A 26,230-nucleotide genomic window follows, 5' to 3' on the forward strand; every position below is an offset into this window, starting at 1 on the left:
TTATATCTTTGTGTCCTTGTGTCTGTGTTTATCTCTCGCCATCGTTTTACAACCGATGTTGGTGTGTTTATGTCCCCTTAACCTAGTGCTTTGGTAAAAGAGACCGATAGAACATGTAATAGGCTTAAAAAGAATAATTCCTGGGGTTGATTTCTTCGACTAAAACCCTTTAAGTTGGTGCTCCAGCATGGCCGCAGCCAGATGGCTGAAACAAATAAAACAATAAAGAATTTAAAAAAACATATTTTCGCACATATGTGCATGTGTGGGTGAATGTGTATGTATATGGGTGCGACAGGGAGAGAGAGACTATAGATATGTGCTTAAACTTCTGTGTATTGACAGGTTTATGATTAAAACCAAAATTCTATAACTCCTGCCAAATATATCATTTATTTATTTTAGTGCGTTAATGTCTGCAAAATTATTTTAATCCTGTCCACACAAAAGCCGTAACAAGTAAAATGAAGAATAAAACATTTGTCAGGTCAATAAATATTTGTAGTCAGGATTACATTTTACATATATGTCGAAGTATTTATTTTATATGTGTACTCAAGTGTGTAAAGCAGTAAAATTGGATTAGTGTATTTTTTATGCATATTTGTTTGCGTATTCGTAGATTTTTGTGTTTCATATATAGGTGTGTAAATATATATCTGTGCATGTACATGTGTATATGAATGGAAGTCTGCACACATTGGTTTTTTTTTCTTCTTACATACATACACACGTGTGTATGTGTGTGTGTTTGTGAGCGTGTGTGTATGTATGTATGTGCGAGTGTATGTACATATGTGTAGCTCTTTTTCTATACACATGCGAAGGTATGAGGATACTCTTGATTATGTAATGAAGGTAATATTTTCTGTCATTGTTGATATTATAATGCCATGTATCTGACACATTGTCCATTCCTCGGTTGGAAGAATCCTTCTACTTTTAAGTAACAACACACTCAATATCATTTTTAAACTCTTCCGAATTAATAAACTTTCTCCTTCTTAATAATCTTCCAATCATCTTAAAAGATGATAATCACGGGGGAAAAGTCAGGAGGAACAAGAAGGTGGAATTCCCTCTCACCTTGCATCTAAACGAGTACATAGTCTGTGTGTACCTACCCTTGAAATCACTGGTTGTCACACCCGTGTAGTGCCTAGGCATGCCATCGGGTGGTGAGAGGGTGGTTCGTAGACTACAGCCTTCGTGAGGCAGGATCCACCTAGAGGACAGCTGGTAAGGTTTCGAAAGTTAGAGGTTAGGATGGAAGTTGTGCAGTTGCATATTTACATCTGTTCCAGCAAACAATGTCAGAAGTGATGTTATCTTAGCAAGAGTAGCTAACCTCGACGCTATGTGAGCTGAAAACCTTATAGTACCCCTGGCCCCGAGGAAAATGCTTCCTAGGAAGCTCCTACCTAAGTTGCTGGAAAGGAAATTTCTAGATTATATGGAGCTTGTCTTGGGCTGGGAGTCCTCAATATGTGCTATCTTATCGAAAGATCCACTGTTTGAGGCTCGATTGTTTCAATGTTTATTTGCTTCCATTGTGGGCTGCATATTTTAGTGAACTACATCTAGCGACATTATGATGGTTTAAGCTTCCAGAAACAGTTGTTGGACTTAAAATACCTTACCTCTTCCCCTTTTATTTCCTCTGCCGTTTGTATAAGATGTAGTTTTGACCTATTAATACAAATATTTATATATCTATACTGAAATATCTATTGTCTAAAAATGTTCAGTCTTTGCCTTCTTTCTGTTTGCATAAATACATAAATACATAAATATATTTTGGCATATCAAACCCAATTTGTTATATTTAATTTGTTTATCCACATAATTACCTCCGTACACACACACATACATACATGCATACACACACACACATACACACGCACGCACGCACGCACACACACACACACACACACACGCACACACGCACACACACACACACACACACACACACACACACACACACATATATATATATATATATATATATATATATTAGTCAATAGGTATGGTTCTTCATCCGCACATACTCGGAACTGCTTCATATAGATCTGCACGTAATCAATTTTATATATTTCAATGCTCTCTATAGTAAACATACACTCCATTTGAATGTCTCTGAGAAAGTTATAACATGTCATACGAGCACTCGTGTCTGAGTGTAGGCCTCTTATGCCAGAAAGATTTTCACCTAACAGAGGTGTTTATTTAAAACCTGTTCCTTTGTCAATCTTTAACTAATATTCTATCTTATACGCAGGTGATGTGTTACTTTAAATCATAAGTATATTGAGTTCTAACAACTGAGTATACCTATTTCTATGACTAAGCAAAATCATTAAACGCACATAAAGATTGATAGATGGAAAAATAGAAAGATATATATACATACACACGCGCTCACACACATACACACACAATTTCTGATAGACGTCATTTCAATCTGAGACTGCACAGAAATAGCATAGCTTATGATATTTGAGATTTAAGAAAAAAATGTGAAATAATATTATTCTTGAATAATTTGAATACATAGAAGAAAAAAACTATTAATCACATTATCGAAGGAGGCATATTTATTTTAAATAAAAGTTTCGCAGCTTACCGTGATATTTTTTTGTCACTGAACAATAAAAATTTATTCTGGTAGCAGAGAAAGTGATCATATAAAATGTTTAGTGGGTCTTAGTTAAAAGTATAAAATGAATAATCAAACGGCATATTACGACATTTATATTACTTGATAGGCCTTCGCAATTGACAGGTCTTTGCAATTTCACAAACATTAATCATGATGTAGACTATAGAAACTGACTTTAATTCAAATCACATCTTAAACAGGAAAATACCTTTTCAAAGTACTTTTTATTAATATACCCCATAAAATTTTCTAATGAAAGCCTAATTTATAAAATCTAAGACTAAAAAAAATGTTATGCGGAGACATAAAATATATATATATATATATATATATATATATATATATATATATATACATATATAAATTTCACACACCCACTCCTTCGCGCGCACATACACATATTACATGTGTGTGTTTGTTCTTTTGAGTGTTTGTGAGCACATTTCCATTTTTAAAATTATTGGAAACACTAGTGTATTCTAGTTTATCTCATTTCTATGAAGAGTGATTTTATAATTTCTTCTTTGTTATTAGCATTTGTCAAGAACTGTACAGTTCCCAACATCATCATCAATGTTCTAAAACTTAATAGTCTTCTCCTTTGGAAAAAAAAGTGAGTTTGATGAGGCCAATTTAATTAGCATGTTGACGGAATTTCAAATTTTGGCCATTAGATTTATACTGAAACCTGTCTTTGCCTTAAAATACTTCTAGGACCGTATTATTCTTTTTTCCCCACAGAAATATTTAGTTACATACCAGTGTTATTATGAATTACAGAAAAAGTGAGCTTCTGAGAGTTTCTGTGTTATAATCGAGGCTTCATGCACATACGCGAGAAAATGATTTTGGTTCTTCATATTGAAGTTATATTTTCTATTTATGCAAGCGAGTGAAGCAAGGAATAGTTACTGATTTTAACGCTTGTTTAATAATACCTTAATGCATATGGTCGGTGTAGAACTGCTTATGCAAAATCGTCGAATGATTTTGGCACTTGAGTTTATAAAAGTATCACGTACTCCACGACTGAAGAGTGTACGCATGAATGTGTGACGCATTTTTAACATTGATGCATATCAAGTGATCACGTGATATATATATATATATATATATATATATATATATATATATATATATATATATATCACGGGATCACTTGATATTCATCAATGTAAACAATGTGTCACACGTTCATACGTACACTCATACGTGTATATATATATATATATATATATATACATGCATACATATTTATATATATATACATTCAAACACACACACACACACACACACACACACACACACTTATATATATATATATATATATATACATACAGGTTGCGTAAGGTATTTGAGGACGTACCATTTTGGGGCCATTGATGCATTTTTGCTAACTCTATATAATCTTTGTTTCAGAAAATAATAATGGCAGGCCCTCAGCGTACTCAAGAAATGAAGAGGCATAATGTTATTGTGGTTATAAAGGCTGAACATAGTGATTTAGAAATATCTCGAGTTTTACAAGTTACCAGATCTTTTGTCTTCAAAGTTTCTAAGGAGCTACAGACAGGAGATGGAAACGTAACATCAGTATCAAAGCATAAAAAACATTGTAAACGCTCTGAAATCAGATCATTAGAACAACTAAATTTATCCAACAAGTTCAACATACCACTGATTACAACCCCAGAAAATCTATGGGGTCAATTGCGAAAGATCTCCATGTGTCGGAACGAACAGTCAGAAATGTAGTCCACGAAGACATCAGATATAAGTCTTATGTGATGAGGAAAGGTCAATTTGTCAGAAAAAGCAAAAGAAAATCATTACATCAGATCTAGAAGGTTCGTAAACAAACTGAAAAATACAGCAGAAAATTTGATTTGGTTTTTCTCAAACAAGAAAAACTTCGAACAAGATAAACAATTTAACAGAAGAAATGACAGATGGTTATGTGCAGACCCTTCTGAAGTGAAGTTCTAAGTGTTATGCATACAACATTTCTTGCAACTGTCATGGTTTTAGAGGTTGTCAGCAATGAAGGACATGTGATGCCTCCTTACTTCTTTCCTCAAGGCTTTAGAGTTATTTCTGCCGCCTACATTGAGGTCCTGGAAATAATTGTTAAGCCCTGTATAGAGAGTGTATGCAATGGAAGGCCATATGTGTTTCAATAAGACTCTGCACTATCACACAGGCTGTCATAGTCTGAGTAATGTTGAAAATGAACCAGGACCAAGTGATACGATCATATAGATGATTTAGATCTCATATAGAAGCAGTTGTTGAAGCTGAAGGTGGCCTTATTGAATAACATTACAGAAAACGTTTCTTTTTATCCTAATAGCATTTTTGATAAATAAGGTTATTATCTGTTATTATATATGTTTTTTTATAAACATTAATCTGTATCGTCTTGTGAATACTGCTTTCTACGTCCAAAATGCATGGGGTACTTAGTCTTTCATACGTCATTGTGGTTCTCAGATAATTCGTTATCAGTCTTAATTTACTGAACGCCTCTCTCCCGAACCACTAATGACCATCATGCTCAATTATATTCTAAGAGTTACTTCAACAGTTTAGGTCTCAGCAAGCCCTTCATTGTGGACAAAAAGTGCCTGTTGAGATTGGGTAAAATATAACCTCAGCTTACAAGAGGCTGCATACTTCACAAATTCTTCTATGAATGCGTTACTAAAATCCTAAGGGAAATTGGTGATGAGTTTCTCACGCTCCCTTACTCATCTCTGAAGGAAGTAAACTACATAATTTCACAACTTTGAACTTTTCGACTGATGTGAAATGACATTGGAAGTCCTGCATCTGAATTTTTCTTGCAGAAAGGGCAACGACCTCCGAGGATATTGCTAGATTTGCATAATGTGAATTTGTATAGCTTATACGTATATACATATGTGAAGATACATAAAAAGTAAAGACACTCTTCGGCCATGAATAACCATGGGTACAAGTGCCTCTGAGGTACAAGTCTGAGCAAGGTTGTTTATTGAAGGCCAGAAGTTGTCTATGCATATCTACCTTACTCTCTCCAGCTACTGAAAATATCCAAGAGAAAGGCAAAGGCCGATACAGCTGGGAACCAATGAATCGCAACATATTTCTATAGCTGACTGGATTGGAGCAACGTGAAATAGTGTTTTAATCGAGAATACAACATACAACATACAACGGCAATCGAACTCACAACCTCATAATTGTGAACCCAACGCTCTAATCACTGAGCTATACATTCACAAAAAAAAAATAACAAAATATCAATGCCGCAGGTGAGGTTCAAACACACAACCTCTACATTTCCCATCCACGACTCACACGCTGAAGGTACTGTCAATAAGTACGGTGAGCTAACCGTTATATATGTGTGTGTGTGTGTGTGTGTGTGTGTGTGTGTGTGTGTGCGCGCGTATGTGTGTGTATGTATGTATTTATATATACATATATATATACACACACACACATATATATATATAATATATACATATATACACACACATACACTCACACACACATATATATATAGATAGATATATACGTATATATAACGACGATGAGGAAAGATACAGGAGACAACATATACACTCAGACAGACACGATCACAGGCAGCATCCACCAACATATGCAGAATACTCTTAAAATTACATCTACTTGAAAATATATAATTGTGTTTCCTTCTATTCAGTGTCTATGTAATTTGCGTCTCGTGTAGACTAGCATTAGGCAAACTACTTGCCACCATGTTTTTGTCATAGGTCTTTATCAAGTGTAATTGATGATATATTTGCGTGTTCAAACAGAATTCGCCATTGTACTCAATGAATGAGTTCAATAATGAATAGAACAGGAATTATATTATCCTCACATACGTTTACACAATTGGAGTAGGTTTTACAAAGATGTTACCAAATTTAAATGAAAGATAATTATTAAGGCAACGGTTTTTATAAGTATGAATTCCGACGGTAACAGACTCACATACGAAACACACACAAGAACACGCAGAGAACACATACATAAAGATATCTATCTTAGATAGATAAATAGATACATAGATAGACAGACAGACAGACAGACAGATAGATAGATAGATAGATAGATAGATAGATAGATAGATAGATAGATAGATAGATAGATAGATAGATAGGCAGGCAGGAAGGCAGACAAACAGACACACTCAAACACATACAGACACACTCAAACACATACAGACACACACAAACACAGATAGACAGACAGACAGGCAGGCAGAGAATTTAAAATCACTTCTCGAACTTTCTAAGACATCTCAACGCTTTTAAAAGGAAACTTCGTTTGTTTGTTTACGTTCATCGTAATTTGAATTTAATATATATATATATATATATATATATATATATATGTGAGTGTGTGTGTGTGTGTGTGTGTGTGTGTGTGTGTGTGAGTGTATTTTGTTTTCTTTTATGCACATGCATGTATATACTCTCTATTACTCTTTTACTCTTTTACTTGTTTCAGTCATTTGACTGCAGCCATGCTGGAGCACCGCCTTTGGTCGAGAAAATCGACCCCAGGACTTATTTTTTGTAAGCCTAGTACTTATTGTATCGGTCTCTTTTTGCCGAAACGCTAAGTTACGGGGACGTAAACACACCAGCATCGGTTGTCAAGCGATGTTGGCGGGAACAAACACAGACACTCAAACACACATACATATATATATATACATACATATATACCACGGGGTTCTTTCAGTTTCCGTCTACCAAATCCACTCACAAGGCTTTGATCGGCCCGAGGCTATAGTAGAAGACACTTGCGCAAGGTGCCACGCGGTGGGACTGAACCCGGAACCATGTGGTTGGTAAGCAAGCTACTTACCACACAGCCACTCCTGCACCTATACATTAATATATATATATATATATATATATATATATATATATATACATGTATATATATGTGTGTGTATGTATGTATGATGTATGTATGGTTCGTAGCATAAAACTTCTGTATCCGATCCCAGATTAACTTTGATCAGATTTATTAGCGTGTATGTGATTTGATGTGATTTGTTCCAGTTTCAGCTTATAAGCCATGCTGGGGCACCGCCATTTGGTGTTGCTACATATTTTTACTTTACTAATTCTTTTTTAGAAATTGACATTTCATGCATGAGGGAGTTTGATGTAGCTGCCCTCATCCGCACTTCCTGCTGTGAAGTTGGTTCATCTGGGACTCTTGACAGTAAGAGGTCCTGTTTCGTTTTGAAAATGCCTACATTCACCCCATGCAGGTTTCTCAGATCCTTCAGGAGGATATTGAAGAGCTGTGGTCCCCTAAAGCCCAGGCTGTTGCAGTATCTTGTTCTATATCTTGATGGCAAATTTGGAGTCCTTGGCACTATGCAGTGGCACCCTGTTCTAGTATTAGTGTAACTCTCGATGCCAAAATTTGGGACAAGTCCCTCCAGGGCATATCTTTCTCACCTACGCTCTAAGGAATAGAGACTTAATTTCTTGAGTCTTTCCCAGTAGATTATATGCCGCATAGAGGCTATCTTCTCCGTGTAGCTTCGTTGGATTGCCTCACGTGTTTCATGTGAAGAGATTTTCGCACATGTTCAAGCGTACCACATGGAAATTTTGGTACACGTGAGGCAAGTAGCAACACCTCCATATGGTAGGGTTGAATAATTATGATGATCTCTACCCATGAATCCATTGTCTGCCATGTTAACTCGTAAATAAAATAGATAGATAGATAGATAGATAGATAGATAGATAGATAGATAGATAGATAGATAGATAGATAGATAGATAGATAGACATGTTTGCCAATTAACCCGCAAATAAGGTACATAGAGAGATAAATAGAGAGACAGACAGACAGACAAAGAGTAAGTGAGAGAGAGGTGGAGACCTTTTGCATAATGTATACACATTAGTAGGAGCCCGTGGTAAATATCATGTATATTTTGTCTCATTACTCACTGATCAGTAACTGTAAACATTATATAATTTTTATATCATGTTTCATAATTTATGTTCTCCTACTGTAGACAGTATCTTTCGGCATTTCGTACAGCATTAACGGAGAAAGAACAACGAAAGTGTTGTAGACTATAATGGTTCATTTCAAATAAAAATATGAGATGCACAAAGGAATGATACATTAAAATAATATTATCCGTAGCACTCTACTGAAATTCTTATATCATAGAACAATTACTGTTTTTAGTCAATTCTTTCATTTTACCAATTGTTTGTATAGGATACCCCAAGCGTGTCTGCACAAGTTTTTTTCTGCTTTGTTTTCTCATTATCATCTATAATTTATTTGTTTATTTCGCGACTGTCATAACGCTAATATTATAACGATTTCAATTGTGATAGACTTCCTTAAATCTCAAGAGGTACTACTATGATTCACTCAGCCACCTTTTGAGTGAATAGAAAGCGGTAAGAAATATATGGGATTGTTTTTTTTGTGTTTGTATATATATTTGCCATATTATTACGAACATTTGAACAAAAATTAATAATATATTTTTTGTGTTTTTATATTTCATATTTTCTTTATTTACTGCTTGTCTGTGTCAGAACTGTGTGCATCGTGGGTACAGAGAATGAGAGAAGCACCATAATTGAAATGTTAAACATTATAAGAATTACAGATTAATTTTTATTCAATCCAAAAGATGTGCCTTATTGTTTTAGGCGTACAAGCAATCAGCGTAATGGATACTGAGCGAAAGGCTAATGACTCGAATTTACTTCGTAATATCCAAAATTCGACTGGTTGCTATGAGCATTGACAGAAAAGGAGTTCATTATGTTTTCTTTCTCCGCCTCTTCCTTGCTCTCTCCCTCTCTATCTCTCCTTTCTCTCTCCTTCAGTCTCTCCCTCGCTCTCTCTTTTATTTCTCTCTCTCTCTCTCTCTCTCTCTCTCGCTCTCTCTCTCTCTATCTATCTATCTATCTATCTGTCTATTTATCTATCCCTTCCCATCTGTGTGTTCTTGCATTTGATTTGAAATGAAAACCTTAATTCATAAAGTGTTCTCATACGGCAACAATCTTTACACAAACTAGAAACTCTCAAATGTGACAATTGTATCCACTTTGCTGAAGTTGCCTCCAACCCAATAGCCGTTAGTTACCACCAATCCTCCTATTAGTAACTGGCAATCAATCTCCCATATAGCAGCCAATATCAGTCAGTATAAGACCCATCAAGTAGCAGTTAGGGGCAAACACATTTCATCACATGATTTTACTATAGAATTATGAACAACCCTCCTTCGCTATCTAAAAGCAAGCAGCCTTATTCAGAAACCATTTAAGCTTTGGCATTTCATACAATCATTTGGATTATCAGAAGCTTTCCTCTTAATTACGGGAAAGTAATGATATGCGTTTATGAAGCAACGTTATCGACAAGTGCTTGTGTGTACATATGCGTGTGTGTATGTATGTATGCTTGTATGTTTGTATGTATACATATATAAAGACATATGTATGCATACATACACGCTCCCATGATAAGCAAATAAGAATGGATAGCTCAAATCATCACAATGCAGCCATATTACATGATATTATACAATTCCGTATTATTGCATAACCACTCTATTTCCGCAATTGATAATCACGCTTTAATTCGTGAATCCCATTGCATTGTGTGTGTGTGTGTGTATGTGTGTGTGTCTGTGTGTCTGTGTGTGTGCATGTGGGCGAGCGCGCCGCGTATGTGTGTGTATGATATTTCTCAGCTGTGCTATTTTGTCAAGTGAAAAGTCCCTTTAAGACATAGAAGATTAAAAATATTGTATACCTCAAAACCATATATACATGTCGTTGAGTAAGAGAGTAACTGTGTATATACATATGCATCAATATATGTTTATCAACGCGTGTCTACGTTTATGTATACGCTGAAATTGATGAATAGTACCAGTTTAATACACCGTAACTTAATAATTTTGTAGTTTAAAATATTGTAAAATAAGCAGTGGAATCTACGAGTGGGTGCTGAAAACATCTTGGCTTTAAGGGCATCGCGAAGGGCCTGGCTGGAGGCCCAACCCTCCGAGTTCGTTTACAGTGCTTAAAAAAACTGAAGGATCGCTGCAATAAGTGTGTGAATCTGAGGGGGTATGTTGAATAAAATCATATTTAACTGATCCTCCTGTATTTTCTTTTATACAATACCAAGAACTTTGCACTATTGGCTAATGTGTAATCAGTGAAACTATTGAAAAATGTTGGCCCAGGATTACCGCAGTTTTATGACAAATACCAGTAAATTAATAAAAGTAATTGTATAAATGTTTCTACATGCCCTTATGTGTGTTCTTGTTCGCATAACTATGCGCGTAGCTAGCACATATGTGCATGACGATTGCCTTTTATTCTTCCTCATTAAAACTAATTTGCGACTGGCAAATGTAAAATGTTCAAATGTCTTCTTTCATTTCCCTAAAACTAGAGTGAGTTCATAGATAAACCTTGGTTATTTTAATTGACGGATTACACCCCCACACACATACACCCACAGGATATGTGTGTGTGTCTATATATGTATGTGTGTATGTATGTGTGCGCGCGCATGTGTGTGTATGCGTGTGTGTGCGAGTGCATACGTATGTGTATGTGTGTGTGTAGCATCTATAAACAGAAAGCTCAAATATTTGATCCACGGCGGCTCCCCACCCATGCCTGTCCTGTGCTACTCCGCACAGATCTCCAAAGCTTCCGCCACTATTTTCTATGATGCTATCGCTAAACTTGGTTTTAGATCTTCCTCTTGCTCTTTTACCATATGCTGCATCCATTAATAGGAATTTATCAAAGTTTTGTCTTTTAAGTATATGGCCGGTGGCGGTCCATTGTCTTTTCATGATTGAATTTAACAGTCTTCCTTTCCACTTAGTCTTTCTAATGATCCGCTCATTAGTTCTTTTATCCGTCCAGCTTTTTCTGAGAATACGTCTAAATTACAATTGTTCAAATTCTTCAATTTCTCTTTTATCAAATTTCTTCATAAAGCAGTTTTCAGTTCCATAGTCGACTATGCTAAATACAAATGATTTGCAGAGTCGTTTTTTGTTCGCAGTGAAATGACTTTGTCCTTCCGCATTATGTTCAATCACATATACGTGTGTGTGTGTGTGTGTGTGTGTGTATGTGTGTGTGTGTGTGTGTGTGTGTGTGTGTGTGTGTGTGTGTGTGTTTGTGTGCATGTATCTTTTAGTAATCCTGGTTTAACACGCCTTAAAAAATTACTGAAAACACAATATGACACCTTGAAATCAAAGAGTTTGCCGGACGATCAAGGCGAATTGATGACTAATGAACAGTAGTAACATGTAACGCGTTAAAGTGTTACGATTGCGAAGTATACAGTGAATTATTTTTAAATGTCTACTTGAGTGCATACTCTGATGATTGAAGATAATTATTATTCCTAGGAATATTATTTCAAACACAAGGTGGAATGCATTTCTATTCACATGATTCACAAAACTAATATATTGCGGGAAAATGATATATGTTTTGGAGCAAAGGATCACGAAAGTTTTCTGAATCCAGTCAAGCCAACACTAAAATTCATACGACTTCATTTTACTACTATTTTCAGTCAGAATGTTTTCCTCTTTTTTGTCGCGTGCGTAAATGAATACCTAGACCAATCTCTAGCCATCTAAGGTAGCAATTAAAAAACACATAAAATTTTCAACAAAATATTTTTTATTGAAATATATTAAAATCAAAGCTTCAGTAGATAATAGGTAGGTATTTCAGTAACCATAAAGAATGTGTGATTTGAGATGTCTATCGAAAACAATACAATTAACAAAAGTGTTGGACGCGCTAATATTGCACCTACACCAATACTTCCACATACTTCATGAAGCTCACTACAATAACCTGTCTGCAAGAATCATGATCTCTGTTTTGCAAAATAATAACATAACAATTTCCTAAAGCTGTCCAACCATTTTTCCCATTATCATTAAAAAAACAATTCTACGTTACGCCAATAAACAAAATAAAAAGTGAAACTTCAAAAAAAATTTCAAAATTGCCCACTGGAACTATTTCCATCAAAGACAGAATTACAATTGAAAATAGTAAATCATGAACATACATAGACACTTGAGTAAATACTTTCAAGGAAACCATTGTAGAATATTCTAAAAGATATATCAACGGTAATAAAGAAATATGAAACGCAGTTTACATCTGAAATCATTGAACTGATAAGAGAAATATAATAAAAAACAAAAACAGCACCAAACATAGCAAAGAGAAACTTTCTACATAATCAATCTAGTGGTTAGAAATAATAGTCAGATTTCCTACAAATCACACGCCCCAATAGTTTTTAAAAGGAATGTACGAGTCATTATATTATATCGTCTTAGATGTACTACAGGTGAAAAACGACGGTATATAGATAAAGGCTTGAATGTCTATATTTTTAAATTGCTCAGTCAAGGGTGACTGAGGGCTAAAGAGCAACAAGGATAACAACGATAAAAATAACAGAAATAAGTGCAAACATCAAAAAGCTAAATAAGAAAGTGGATCAATCTACTAGTCATTGCAACAAAATCTCTTTCATATCACACACTAGTAAGGACAAGTCTAAAACTTAAACAGAATAACCATACCTGGAAATTCTTTGACTATAGGTCTACCTCAAGCCAGGCAAATATGACAAGTAGAAAAGTAACTCTAGCTACTTGAAAGCAACAATACTATGAATGCAGTTATTTCTCTCCAATTATCCTAAACGAATAATCTCCAGATATTACCCTTCTTCTCAACAATGTCTTCAATCTTTCTCTAGAGTGACATATCCTGATCTAAGGAAACGCACTAACTTGTAGTCCACCCCTTGTAATCCATCAGATTCTGTCAACTAGACTTTATTACCCTAAAGATGATTGAAGTAACCATTTCAAATAACCTTCTCCAACTTTTCCTCTTGATGACAACAGATACTGGTTTTGTAAGGCAATATGTACTGGAGACCTATACTTTCCTATTATATACCAGATTAATTTGTTACACCCGATATCGGTAAAGCCGATGCATACGCATGATAGTCCAAGGACAAATGCTTAGGCATTCCGTCGTCATATATCTGGAAAGTGGTAAAATTCAATCTGCTAAAGCGATTAAGAAAGCATACAAAGAAGCAAAAGAGCTACAAAAAGAAAAACACAAAGCACTGTGATAAAAATACATCTTACTTCGAATAAGATAGGACCTAGACGAACGAATTTATCCAGAAACTCAAGACACACACACACATATGTATAATATGTGTATATGTAATTATATATATATATATATATATATATATATATATATATATATATATATATATATATATATATATATATATATATATATATGTATATATATATATATATATATATATATATATATATATATATATATATATATATATATATATATATATATATATATATATATATATAGGTAAATGACAGGCTTGCCTCAATCCTTCAGACTACCCCTGAAGGATTGAGGCAAGCCTGTCATTTACCTATATATATATATATATATATATATATATATATATATATATATATATATATATATAAATATTGGGTCATCCCATAAATAATGCGGTTTTTTGAATTGCATGTGCACCCACTTATTACCCTTGATATAACACTAGTGTAACAATAATTGGGCACCCTCCCAGCAGTATATTGGATGTTTAAATCCGGAGGAACTCCTGGGAATCAACTGTACGGGTACCGTCTTGGTTAGAGGGCATCCAGAGGCAGGTAATTTATTGTTTAAACCGTAGTTTATAATTATATTTATGTGGAGAATGGAGCAACAAATACAAGAAGAAGCAATTATGTTGGGCTAGTTAGCCGTTGTTTTATTATGTGGAGGTTATGTAGTGAGTCATTGTGGAGGTTGAGGTTATGTAGTGAGTCGTTGTGGGTGTTATGTAATAGTCATTTACGTACGTTTCAATCTAGCCAATGGTTTGGCAGATCTCTTCAGAATGTTGAGGAGTATGTTAAGAGTTCGTGGTGTGAGAGATGTAGGAGAAGTGATTAGTGGGTATATTAATGTGTATGGTGGTATAATAATAGCGATAGGTAAAGAAGGCCTTACGTTTTAGTTGAAGTTGTGTTGGTCTTCCTGTAAGGGGATGTAGGACGGGTGCTATTTAAGCTCATTATTCCGGTTTTAATCAAATGCATCGCCACGTGATTTTATGATTGAGGGATGCGTCGTATATTTATAGCACCGGCGAATTTTCCTTCTAAGTATTATTAATTATAAGTAGATACGAATAAGACCAGAGTTAGCCCCCTTTTCACCTAAATTTAGGGTTGCTTCCCTGTACTAACACTGCCGGTGCTATAAATATACGACGCATCCCTCAATCATAAAATCACGTGGAGATGCATTTGATTAAAACCGGAATAATGAGCTTAAATAGCACCCATCCTCCATCCCCTTACAGGAAGACCAACACAACTTCAACTAAAACGTAAGGCTTTCTTTACCTATCGCTATAATTATACCACCATATACATTAATATACCCACTAATCACTTCTCCTACATCTCTCACACCACGAACTCTTAACATACTCCTCAACATTCTGAAGAGTTCTGCCAAACCATTGGCCAGATTAAAACGTACGTAAATGACTATTACATAACATCCACAATGACTCACTACATAACCTCAACCTCCACAATGACTCATTACATAACCTCCACATGATAAAACAACGGCTAACTAGCCCAACAGAATTGCTCCTTCTTGTATTTGTTGCTCCATTCTCCACATAAATATAATTATATATATATATATATATATATGTATATATATATATATATATATTAGACAAAATGAGATAGCAAAACCAAGGCTGTGAGGAGTTTTCAATACATTTATAAGGAAAAAGGTATAGCTAAAGTCTTACACCTGTTTCTGGGATATTATGGATATCGCTTCATCAGAGACGGTGTGAAGGAATAAGTGTATATATATATATATATATATATATATATATATATATATATATATATATATATGTATATATAACATATATTTTATCTCCAGTTAAAAGAAGAAAAGAAAATTTAAATATGTTAGCAACTATTTATTTTTACAAATTGGTCATCTTCGCTTCTTAGAGCTGTTTCATTTAACACTCCATAATTTCAAATAAGACTCCATAATTCCAAATACGACTCCATAAATTCATTTCTAAACTGAATTGACAGATCTACATAAAACATCGCAATGTACATCTTTTTTCTGTGACGAAATTATGTTCATGTCATATAAATGCAAATTTATTGTACAAATTTGTAATTAAATTATTGAAACAGCAGTAAGATGCTAAAATGACCAGTTTGTTAATAATGAATTACTGTTAACTTCCTTATCTCCATCTTCTTCTGTTCTTTTCACTGGATATAGACTATATGGTTAATGTATACCTATTGTTTTAAGGGAATATCATTCCCCAACAGTATTAGGTTTTAAACCGTTAGGTTAACATATCCTGTAATTAAATCTTACACACACACGCACACACACGCACACACACACACACACACACACACACACACACACATATATATATATATATATATATATATATATATATATATATATATATATATATATATATATATTTATATATATATATAAGCAAACTGTAAACGCTGCTATATGTGTTTGTGAAATGCAAAAGTGTCTACTTGTGGATTCGTATGTCAGCGTGTCCGTTAATATCAGTATATGTACATGTAGCACTGCACACATGTTTGATAATAGAAGATTAAATGATATCATTTATTGGGATAATTTTCCATATAATTTATCTTTGTGTACAAGACAAGAGGATGAAGTGAAGGTCACAAATAATCAACGAGATAACATTATAATTCTTAACTATTAATTCACTGATAGGGAATAAAATTTGCTTCGTTTTCGCATTATTAAAATTCACTTCAAAATATTGCTTCTTATCTTAAACATTTAACAACACAGGTGTCCAATAATCATCCGTTATAGTTTCCTTTCAACTTTTCAGTCAGATTTGGTTTTGGTCTACGGTACTAGTTGTAGCCTATTATCACTTTAAACTAAAGTTTCTGATTAACCAAATTGCACCTGTACGACATCCCACTACGTAATATCTCATTGTCTGCATTAAGTATGATTATCTAGACAACATCACACTTTGAAGCTATTCCTATCTCAGAATTAATAAAAATGGGTATTACAAGTTTATCCCTAGCGAGTTCAGCCCCCACCATTGTCCACTTTTCATTTCATCACCCCTGAGGTCAAGACAATAGTCAGCAGTCAACTAATGCTTTCGATATAATCGACTATGCTTTGAAGTCGGTATCACAATGTAACAACATTCCAATAAAGGAATCTATTAAAAGACTAAAGGGATATATGCTTGTGTATGTACGTATATTGTATGCAAATGTGTGTGTAGGCGTATGTGAGTGTGTCGGTTTTAAATAGTTCTTGGCAGGTATTATATATAAACTTTTCGATCTGTTGTCTCATGAAGCAATTAGTTTATCCACAGCTACTACAACTACTACTACTACTACTAATAATAATAATAATAATAATAATAATAATAATAATAATAATAATAATAATAATAATAATTTTAATAATAATAATAATAATAATAATAATAATAATAATAATAATAACACTACTACAGACAGTACACGGCTTTACCAAGGAAATAGATATAAAATTCGGATTAGAAAAATGTGCCAAAGCAACCCTGAAAAGAGGAAAATTAGTTAAAAGTAGCAATATAACACTAGATAAAGCCAATGAAATAAGAGAACTAGACGAAAGCCAATCATATAAGTATTTAGGAGTCAATGAACTAGATAGGATACAACATACACAAATGAAAGAAAAAATAAAGAAAGAGTACTATAGACGAGTTAGATCAATACTAAAAACAGAGCTCAATGCTAAAAACAAGATAATGGGTATCAACACTTTAGCTGTCCCAGTTATAAGCTACAGCTACAACATCCTTAACTGGACACTAAACGAACTATGTAAAATAGACAGGAAAACAAGAAAAATAATGACAGGATATAGGATGCACCACCCAAAATCTGACATAGAAAGGCTATATATACAACGCACAGAAGGTGGCAGGGGTCTTATACAGCTAGAAAACTATTATAAAATAACCACCATAGGACTGCAAAAATACCTACTCCAGAAGCAAGGGAAACTAATACAAATAGCCACAAAACACGAGCAAAACAAAAAACTGTTTTCAGTATTTAAGGAAGCTGACAAATACAAACAAGAAATCAATCTACCTAACAAATACGAAGAAGAAGAAGAAGAAACAACAAAAGCTATAAAACAAATGAAATCCAAACTAAAACTAGAACAGCAACGGACCATGATAAAACGATGGCAAGAAAAGCCCCTACATGGTAAATACTGGGCTAAACTAAATGCGAAAGAAATAGACAGAGAAAAATCCCAGCAATGGCTGAGAAGCTCAGGACTCAAAGCAGAGACTGAAGGATTTTTAATTGCTGCACAAGACCAAAGCCTCCCCACCAGAAATTACCAAAAACACATAATGAAAAGAAATATAACAAGTAACTGTAGAATATGTGGAGATCGACAAGAAACAATAAATCATATTATCTCTGGCTGCCCAGTCCTAGCTAAGAAGGAATATATTCACAGACACGACAGAGCTGGGACCTATATACACTGGAAGCTATGCCAACACTATGGAATAGCAACAGAAAAAAGATGGTATAAACACACGCCAGAAAAGGTCACAGAAAACGAGAAAGCAACCATACTCTGGGATATGCCAATACACACAGATAGAGAAATTAAGGCAAATAGACCAGATATAGTTGTCAAAGATCATGAAGGAAAAAAAATGCCTTCTAATTGATGTTTCAATACCAGCAGATGACAACGTTTCTCTAAAAGAAATGGAAAAACTTTCAAAATACAAAGACCTGGAAATAGAGATAACTCGAATATGGAATCTAAAAACAGAAACAATTCCTATCATAGTAGGTGCCTTAGGTATAATAAAAAATTATTCAGACAAATGCATAACAAAAACACCAGGACTTACAAATATATATAACATACAGAAAATTGCACTACTGGGTACTGCACACATTCTACGCAAAACACTTTCAATACAGTAAACATAAGAGCACCACAGCAAACCACAGCACATACCCAAGGCGCACAGAGCTGCGCTCGGTAGTGAAGTGAAAGCACGTTATAAAAATAAAACTACTGAATAATAATAATAATAATAATAATAATAATAATAATAATAATAATAATAATAATAATAATAATAATAATAATAATAATATAAACATATATGTATACACAAGGTGCAGTGAATAAACTGTCATCTCAATTACGCAAAAATGAAAATAATACTGACATCTCATTTTAAGATATATTTACCAAAATTACATAAGGATATCTTAAAATACTGAAGAGTAAATTTATTCAATAAAATCGCCATAGGCTTCAACCACGGCCTCCAGACGACTTCGGAATCTCCTGCAACTCTTTTGGACGTTCCCTGTTTAAGTTGGTAAATGCTGCTATAATCCTTGCCTTCAGTCCATCTTTGGTGTTACAAGTAGTTTTTTTTGGTCTCTCGCTCAACTGCACCCCACACGTAATAATCAATGGAATTGCAGCCTGAGTAGTTTGGTAGCCACATGTTAGGGTTGATGTGGTCACAGAAATTGTCTGACAGCCATTATTGAGTTCTCTTGCTTGTGTGGAATGGGGCAGAGTCCTTTTGCCAGATACAGGGTCTCCCAGCATCCACCCTGTTGACCCAGAGCAGCACTATCTCCTCTAGACACTTGATGTAGGCCTCCGTGTTGAGTCTGAGGCCTTATGGGAAGATGAATGGAAGCATAACATCACCGTCATTAGTGATCACTCCAAACACCATGATGTTGACTGGATGTCTGATTTTTATCCCACTCAGCACTTGTCCTCAGGCTGCACTGACTTCAGATTGACACCCAAACACTCTGAAGTGTTCGTATTGGAGCATCCGTTGCGAATGCCAAGCAGTACAGTATGCTGTTTCAAAATATCTGTTAGAGTGAATTGCGTCATGGTGCTGTTTTCTCACAGGCGGTGCCCAACTGACCCTACTATACTGTCTTGTCGACAAAATGAATGAGTCGACAAACAATGCAGATGCGCGAAATTAAAAATATAAAATGGTGACAATTTACCCATCATGCACTGTGTGTGTGGGGGGGGTGGGGGGGGGGGGTGTATGTGTGTGTGTGTGTGCGTGCGTGTGCGCGTGCGTGCGTATGTGTGTATGCATACGGTTGCGCGAATTGTTTCCAAAATTGGGATGCATAAATAATTTGACCTCGGTTACATAATAGGGTCTTCATTTTATTTTTTTATTAAAAATATATATAATATTGCTTTATATATTAATATGCGAAATTTTGTACTTGTGTCAGCGTGTCCGTTAATATCAGTGTATGTACATGTAGCACTGCACACATGTTTGATAATAGAAGATTAAATGAACGGTTTATGTTGCTTTGGTGGTATTTTTTTCACCAAATAATTGAACTACCGAGAAATTTTATGAGTAGCCCGGCAATCTATATTTCCGATTAACCTACGAACGGAAAATCAAATTGAAGGCTGGTTATTGTGGAGATTGTTGCACTTAAACGATCATAGAACATATAAGTTTTCAAGCGATGCAATATAGAGCTACTAAATTGTTTGGGAGTAGATTACGAATAATGACTACAAAACATAATTGTCTTTTAAGCATATTTTCTTCACCCCTATTTTCATATATAAAATATAAACATGTACATCTTTTGGAACATTGTCATTTTATAAGATTTTGCTGGCAAATTTTTTTAATTAGCATTTATTTACATGAAAGAAAATTACCAGAGATATAACACGTGTTCGAAAGGTAATGAATACGCACGCCATCCGTTTTCGGCGTAACACTAACCATAATCCTAACCCTAAACCCTAAACCCTAAACACCAGGTGTGCATATTCTTTACCGTCGTCCACGTATTATGCTAAAAATAACAGCTAAATTAGATATTTTGGATGAATTTTTTAACTTAACATAAACATTTACTTAGATGAAAGAAAATTACCGAGACATAACACGTGTTGGGCGGAGGTACAAAATACACACACCATCCGTTTTCGGTGTAACTCTAAACATAATCCTAACCCTAACCCTAAACCCTAACCCTAAACCCTAAGCCTAACCCTAGCCTGAGAGAGCGAGGGGTGTAAGTGAGTGAATGTGTGTGATCTCATGTACGTGTAAGTGGCACTCACTCACACTCTCTCTCTCTCTCTCTCTCTCTCTCTCTCTCTCTCTCTCTCTCTCTCTCTCTCTATCTCTATCTCTCTCTCTCTCTTCTCTCTCTCTCTCTATCTCTCTCTCTATCTCTCTCTATCTCTCTCTCTATCTCTCTCTCTCTCTCTCTCTCTCTCTCTCTCTCTCTCTCTCTCTCTCTCCTCTCTCTCTCTCTCTCTCACACACACACACACACACACACACACACACACACACACACACACACACACACGTTCATTTCATATACACGTTCATACATTTTTCAAATTAAGAAATGCGGTGAGGATGGGAGAAAATGAAAATTTTGAAAACGTGATTCCTGGACAAAATCGTATTAAGCCCCCTTTATACGATGAAACAATACATAGTTTGTAATCCTTTTTTAAGAACAGACAGCACTTTCATGCAAACCCATACAAACTGTACCCTTCCCCTTCACTTTTAAACAAATAATAACTTCCATTATGCCATTAATCATATATCCGCTGTGCCGATTCTGCCCATGAGAAAGGAGGAAATAATACAATGTATTTGTAGGTCATAAGAATCGGGCAACGCCAGGATGCATTGCTAGTATGTGTATGTGTATATATATAAGTGTATGTATGTATGTATGTATGTATGTATGTATGTATGTATGTATGCATGTATGTATGTATGTATGTATGTTATCAATCAGTTTCATTTCTGTATTTCTTGTCCATAGAGAAAGAGCCGGACTCTAACATAGATTCAAGGCTCCTTCATTGGAACTTTTATCAACATCATCTAGGTATTTGTGCATATGTGTGTGTGTGCAGTATTTGGTGTTAGTGTATGCGCAGATTTGTATGTTTGTTTTATGGATGCGTTTTTATGTCTAGATGCATGCATATGTATTTATGTGCTAAATTTTTGAAAAGTTTTACATATCTTTACAGTTCCATTGATGGCTTGAATTTGTAGTCTTCTAATCAGCCTTTTTCTTTCAGGTTTTGAGAACCCTAATTTTTCCAGGTTTTTGTTGAGGCAGTTTGTTACATATCCCAATGCCCCAACAATCACGGGTATGAATCTGAACTTGTAGTCTGGGTGGAGTATCTGCAAATTTCTCAGTAGCTCGGCGTAGTTGTTCTCTTTTCCTCTAATCTTTAGAGGGATGTTGACATCCGCAGGACAGCTGATTTCTACTACTGTACAGAGTTTCTCCTCTCTGTCCCAGATTACTATATCCGGTCTATTATGTCTGCACTTTATTGAGGTTTTTATTGGGATATTCCACCAATACTCTTTCATATTGTGAGTGGTAATGGCCCTCTACCTCATTATGGGTTTTCATCTCCTTAGCTCCGGGGTTATCCTGTCGGCGGATTTCATTATACAGTGTCTTGGCCACAACATCATGTCTCATAGGTAGGTAATACCGTAATGACATTTTTTGACAGCTGCTAATGATGTGGGTGATATCTTCGATACTGATTCCACAGAGTCTGCATCGATTGTTACATTGTGGCGCTTTGCCCGCCTCTCTGTCACGTTTGTTTGTTAGGAATTTGGTTGCTATTTCTTGTTCTTGAATAGCAAAGGCATACCCTTCAAAGTGAGAGTTGGTGACCCGATTGTTTGTCCACGATAGACTGCTCTGGTTGTCAATGTTGTTATCACCCTGGAGCTTTCTGTTAACGTATCCATGCATGGTCTTCTGCTGGAATGCATTCATCCTCTCCTCTGATGTTATGTTACGGTAGAGTCTGCTTGTATGTATGTATGTACGTATGTATGTATGTATGTATGTATGTATGTATGTATGTATGTATGTATGTGTGTATGTATGTATGAAAGAGGCAGCAACTGCATTCATGAGAGGCAGTTGAAATTCAGTTAGAAAACTAATGATGCTGAAATTGTACCTCTACTACAGTTAATTTTCCCACGTGTTCAAACTTGGATAACGCTGCTATTTTTCATGTGTTAGTGAGAAATAGAACTTCCATAGCTTTGTTAAATCCTCTTAGTTTGTGGATAATCGGAAGGAATGATTTTTTTCCATTCAAGTAGCAGGCGGAACGACTGCTACGTTAAACTTTACAATTCGCTTTTTCGGAAGAGAAGATTTCAGTTTAATAATTGTAGCGGAAACAAATTGTAAAAAAGTATTTGTAATTCTCTCTAGATTTAATCTTCAATATATGTGTATGTGTCTAAGTATATAAGTAGTGTTACACATTTGCAGATATTCTAGCGATATTGCAATGCACAACAAAACTTTTGTTTATAAATATTTGACAATTGTTCACAGCTGAAGTATATTTCATCATTGAATAGTAAATCAAGCATTATGCGAAAATCTCAAATCTCAGGCTTATTCATTATATTTAGAACAAGAGATTTATATTACGTTTATATATATATATATATATATATATATATATATATATATATATATATATATATATATATTTATATATATTTTGAATCCGTAAATTTGTAGCACCTACAGACCAGAAAGTGAAGTCGAGCAAAGGAGATCTGTGCAATTTATGTTTTCGTGATTTGTTTCTTTTTCTGTATTCCTGTAATGGCTGATTTATTACAATAAAACTATGGTCGTAGTAACTACAAAGTTTACCGTCTGTAGGTTGGAGTGATCTTCGTGGGAGACTACTTGCATGAAATTAATAATCCATCTGAAAGATTTCTTGTCTATAGATTTGTCAGCTAACAGAAATATATCTCACACTATATAATGCGAAAATCTTTCACGGTACCGAAATCAAAACTACTTGACAATTTTGTTTTTTTGCTTGTTTGTTTGTTTTGTTTTATTTTTTTCTCGCCAAAATTACGGAAAAATATAAAGTAAAGTCATTAAAATCCCAATGTAACATGAAATCATATAGAAAGATTACTGAAAGGGCATCCCAGAACACAGAAAGTAGCAAAAAGAATTAGACGAAATTCATGGTCATCAGTGGATATGTGTATGAATGTTTGTTCATATATCCCTTTTTAATTAAATCATTTAAAAGTCATGCATTTACATGATAATGATGCTCGGTAGTGGCACTGTTTTACTACAGTTACATCGAAGTATTAAATGGGTTAGCAAATCTTAAGAAGTAATTGGAACCTATCCTAAAGGGTTATTTATATACTTCTGCTCTTCACACACTATGGAACATAGGCCATCCACAGCTTTTCTCCAAAATCCTTAACTCTGGGCTTTCATCTCACGGGTCTTGTTGGTTTTAAAATGCAGTCAATATTTCTCTTTGTCGTTGTTAATTTATGCGAACACTATGTGTTTGTGTTTGTGTGTATGTGTTTGTGTGTGTGTGTTTGTGTACCTTTTGATTCACTATACATTATAAATCTTAATATAAACCCATTTCAATCACCACAGTTTAAGGGGGCGAGCTGGCAGAAACGTTAGCACGCCGGGCGAAATGCTCGGCGGTATTTCGTCTGCCGCTAAGTTCTGAGTTCAAATTCCGCCGAGGTCGACTTTGCCTTTCATCCTTTCGGGGTCGATTAAATAAGTACCAGTTACGCACTGGTGTCGATATAATCGACTTAATGCGTTTGTCTGTCTTTGTTTGTCCCCTATGTGTGTAGCCTCTTGTGGGTAGTAAAGAAATGACACTATACAAACTCATTTTTACTTCTGGGAACAGGAGACCGTATTAGTCTGGCCACTATCTTCTGACTTGCCTAACATGGAAGACCCTACCAGAAGCCTGCACACCACTTATATAGCTCTGAAAAACATTACGGCATACAAGCCATCACGCCACAACATAGACTGAGTCATGAGGTGCATGTTACTGGGGGCAGACGAATTAAAAACTATATTGTTACCATTTGCATCTGGATCCAAAATGCAGAAGAATAGTAGTAAATATTAAAGGCATTTTACGTGATGTTCTCTTTTTTCGGCCAATCTGCTCTTTTAAGGGAGAAGAAATATTATACAAGGTGATTCCGAAGGTCTTTTAAAATTGACATAATTATTGCAATTTTGCCTTTTACGTATTCAATATTATAATTGGTATTTGGCTGTAAACATCTTTCGGCATATAAAGTTCTTTATATATTTTAGGGAAATATAATAAGCAAAATACCAACAAATTTTCGCGTTCTTGAAATTGGATATGTGTGTGTGTGTGTGTGTGTGTGTGTGTGTGTGTGTGTGTACAGATATATATATATATATATATATATATATACATACATGCAAACACATACATACACGTTGGCATACATACACACATACTCATACGCACATACTCACACAGACACAAGTGTACCCATGAGCACACGGTATGTGTGTGTGTGTGTGTGTTTGTGTGTTTGTGTACCTTTTGATTCACTATACATTATAAATCTTAATATAAACCAATTTCAATCACCACAGTTTTATGTTTGAATTGATTTAGTGTCCATAAATTTATATCGGATTTTGATGCAACGTCAGTGATATTTCTGCTCACTGTCAACAAACTTTTAGTTGTATTTTCAAACCGAGGAAGGAAATGTATTTACAATGTCAACATTGTACATGGTTTAGCATATTTGTAAGAGAAACCATGCCCCTTGAAACACACTGAGATTCCATAGATTACTTGCAACATTTACCTCCTCATTGAAATCTCAGGACGCACGTAAGGGGTCGATACTGCCCAAGTTAACAAACAATAGTCATGCAAGGAAGATAACGTAGTCTTTGAAACTTACTTAACTTATGATAACCAACAACTTAGTTACTTCCTCATTAACACAAACATTATGAAACTACTAAACGACTTACCTTAGAGTGACTTTTCAAATACTAATATTAATACCAACTAATTCGTGTTATTACTCGTTTATATAAATTCTATATTTCACAGTGATATCGCTATTCTATTTATAATGATTGTCTGAAGTTTATCTAAAATTTCGGATATGGACACCAATTTATTATCTTGCTTCACATGACAACAAACCGATATGTGACTTAGCAGCTCTAATCTTTACCTCAATTTCATTATCGATGAAATTCAAGGAGAATAAATATTTATAGCAGCAATTTCAGCTTACTGCGAATACCATAGGCTTTGATGGTTTATTTGAAAGGTAGCTTAG

The 26,230-nt window shown here is 34.8% G+C and overlaps 1 protein-coding gene across 1 annotated transcript in view; it reads right to left on the bottom strand.

The window, feature by feature from the left end:
• The window catches only part of LOC106871800 (lysozyme), a 141,321-nt gene extending 115,292 nt beyond the window's left edge, over positions 1-26,029 (bottom strand). The window contains exon 1 of the mRNA XM_014918442.3: positions 25,914-26,029. The gene's annotated coding sequence lies outside the window, so the exon portion shown is untranslated. The remainder of the gene's footprint in view (positions 1-25,913) is intronic.
• Between the last annotated feature and the right edge of the window lie 201 nt (positions 26,030-26,230).

The sequence above is a fragment of the Octopus bimaculoides genome, chromosome 1, assembly GCF_046866305.1.
Source record: "Octopus bimaculoides isolate indiv1 chromosome 1, ASM4686630v1, whole genome shotgun sequence".
In the NCBI taxonomy this organism is placed as follows: Eukaryota; Metazoa; Mollusca; class Cephalopoda; order Octopoda; family Octopodidae; genus Octopus; species Octopus bimaculoides.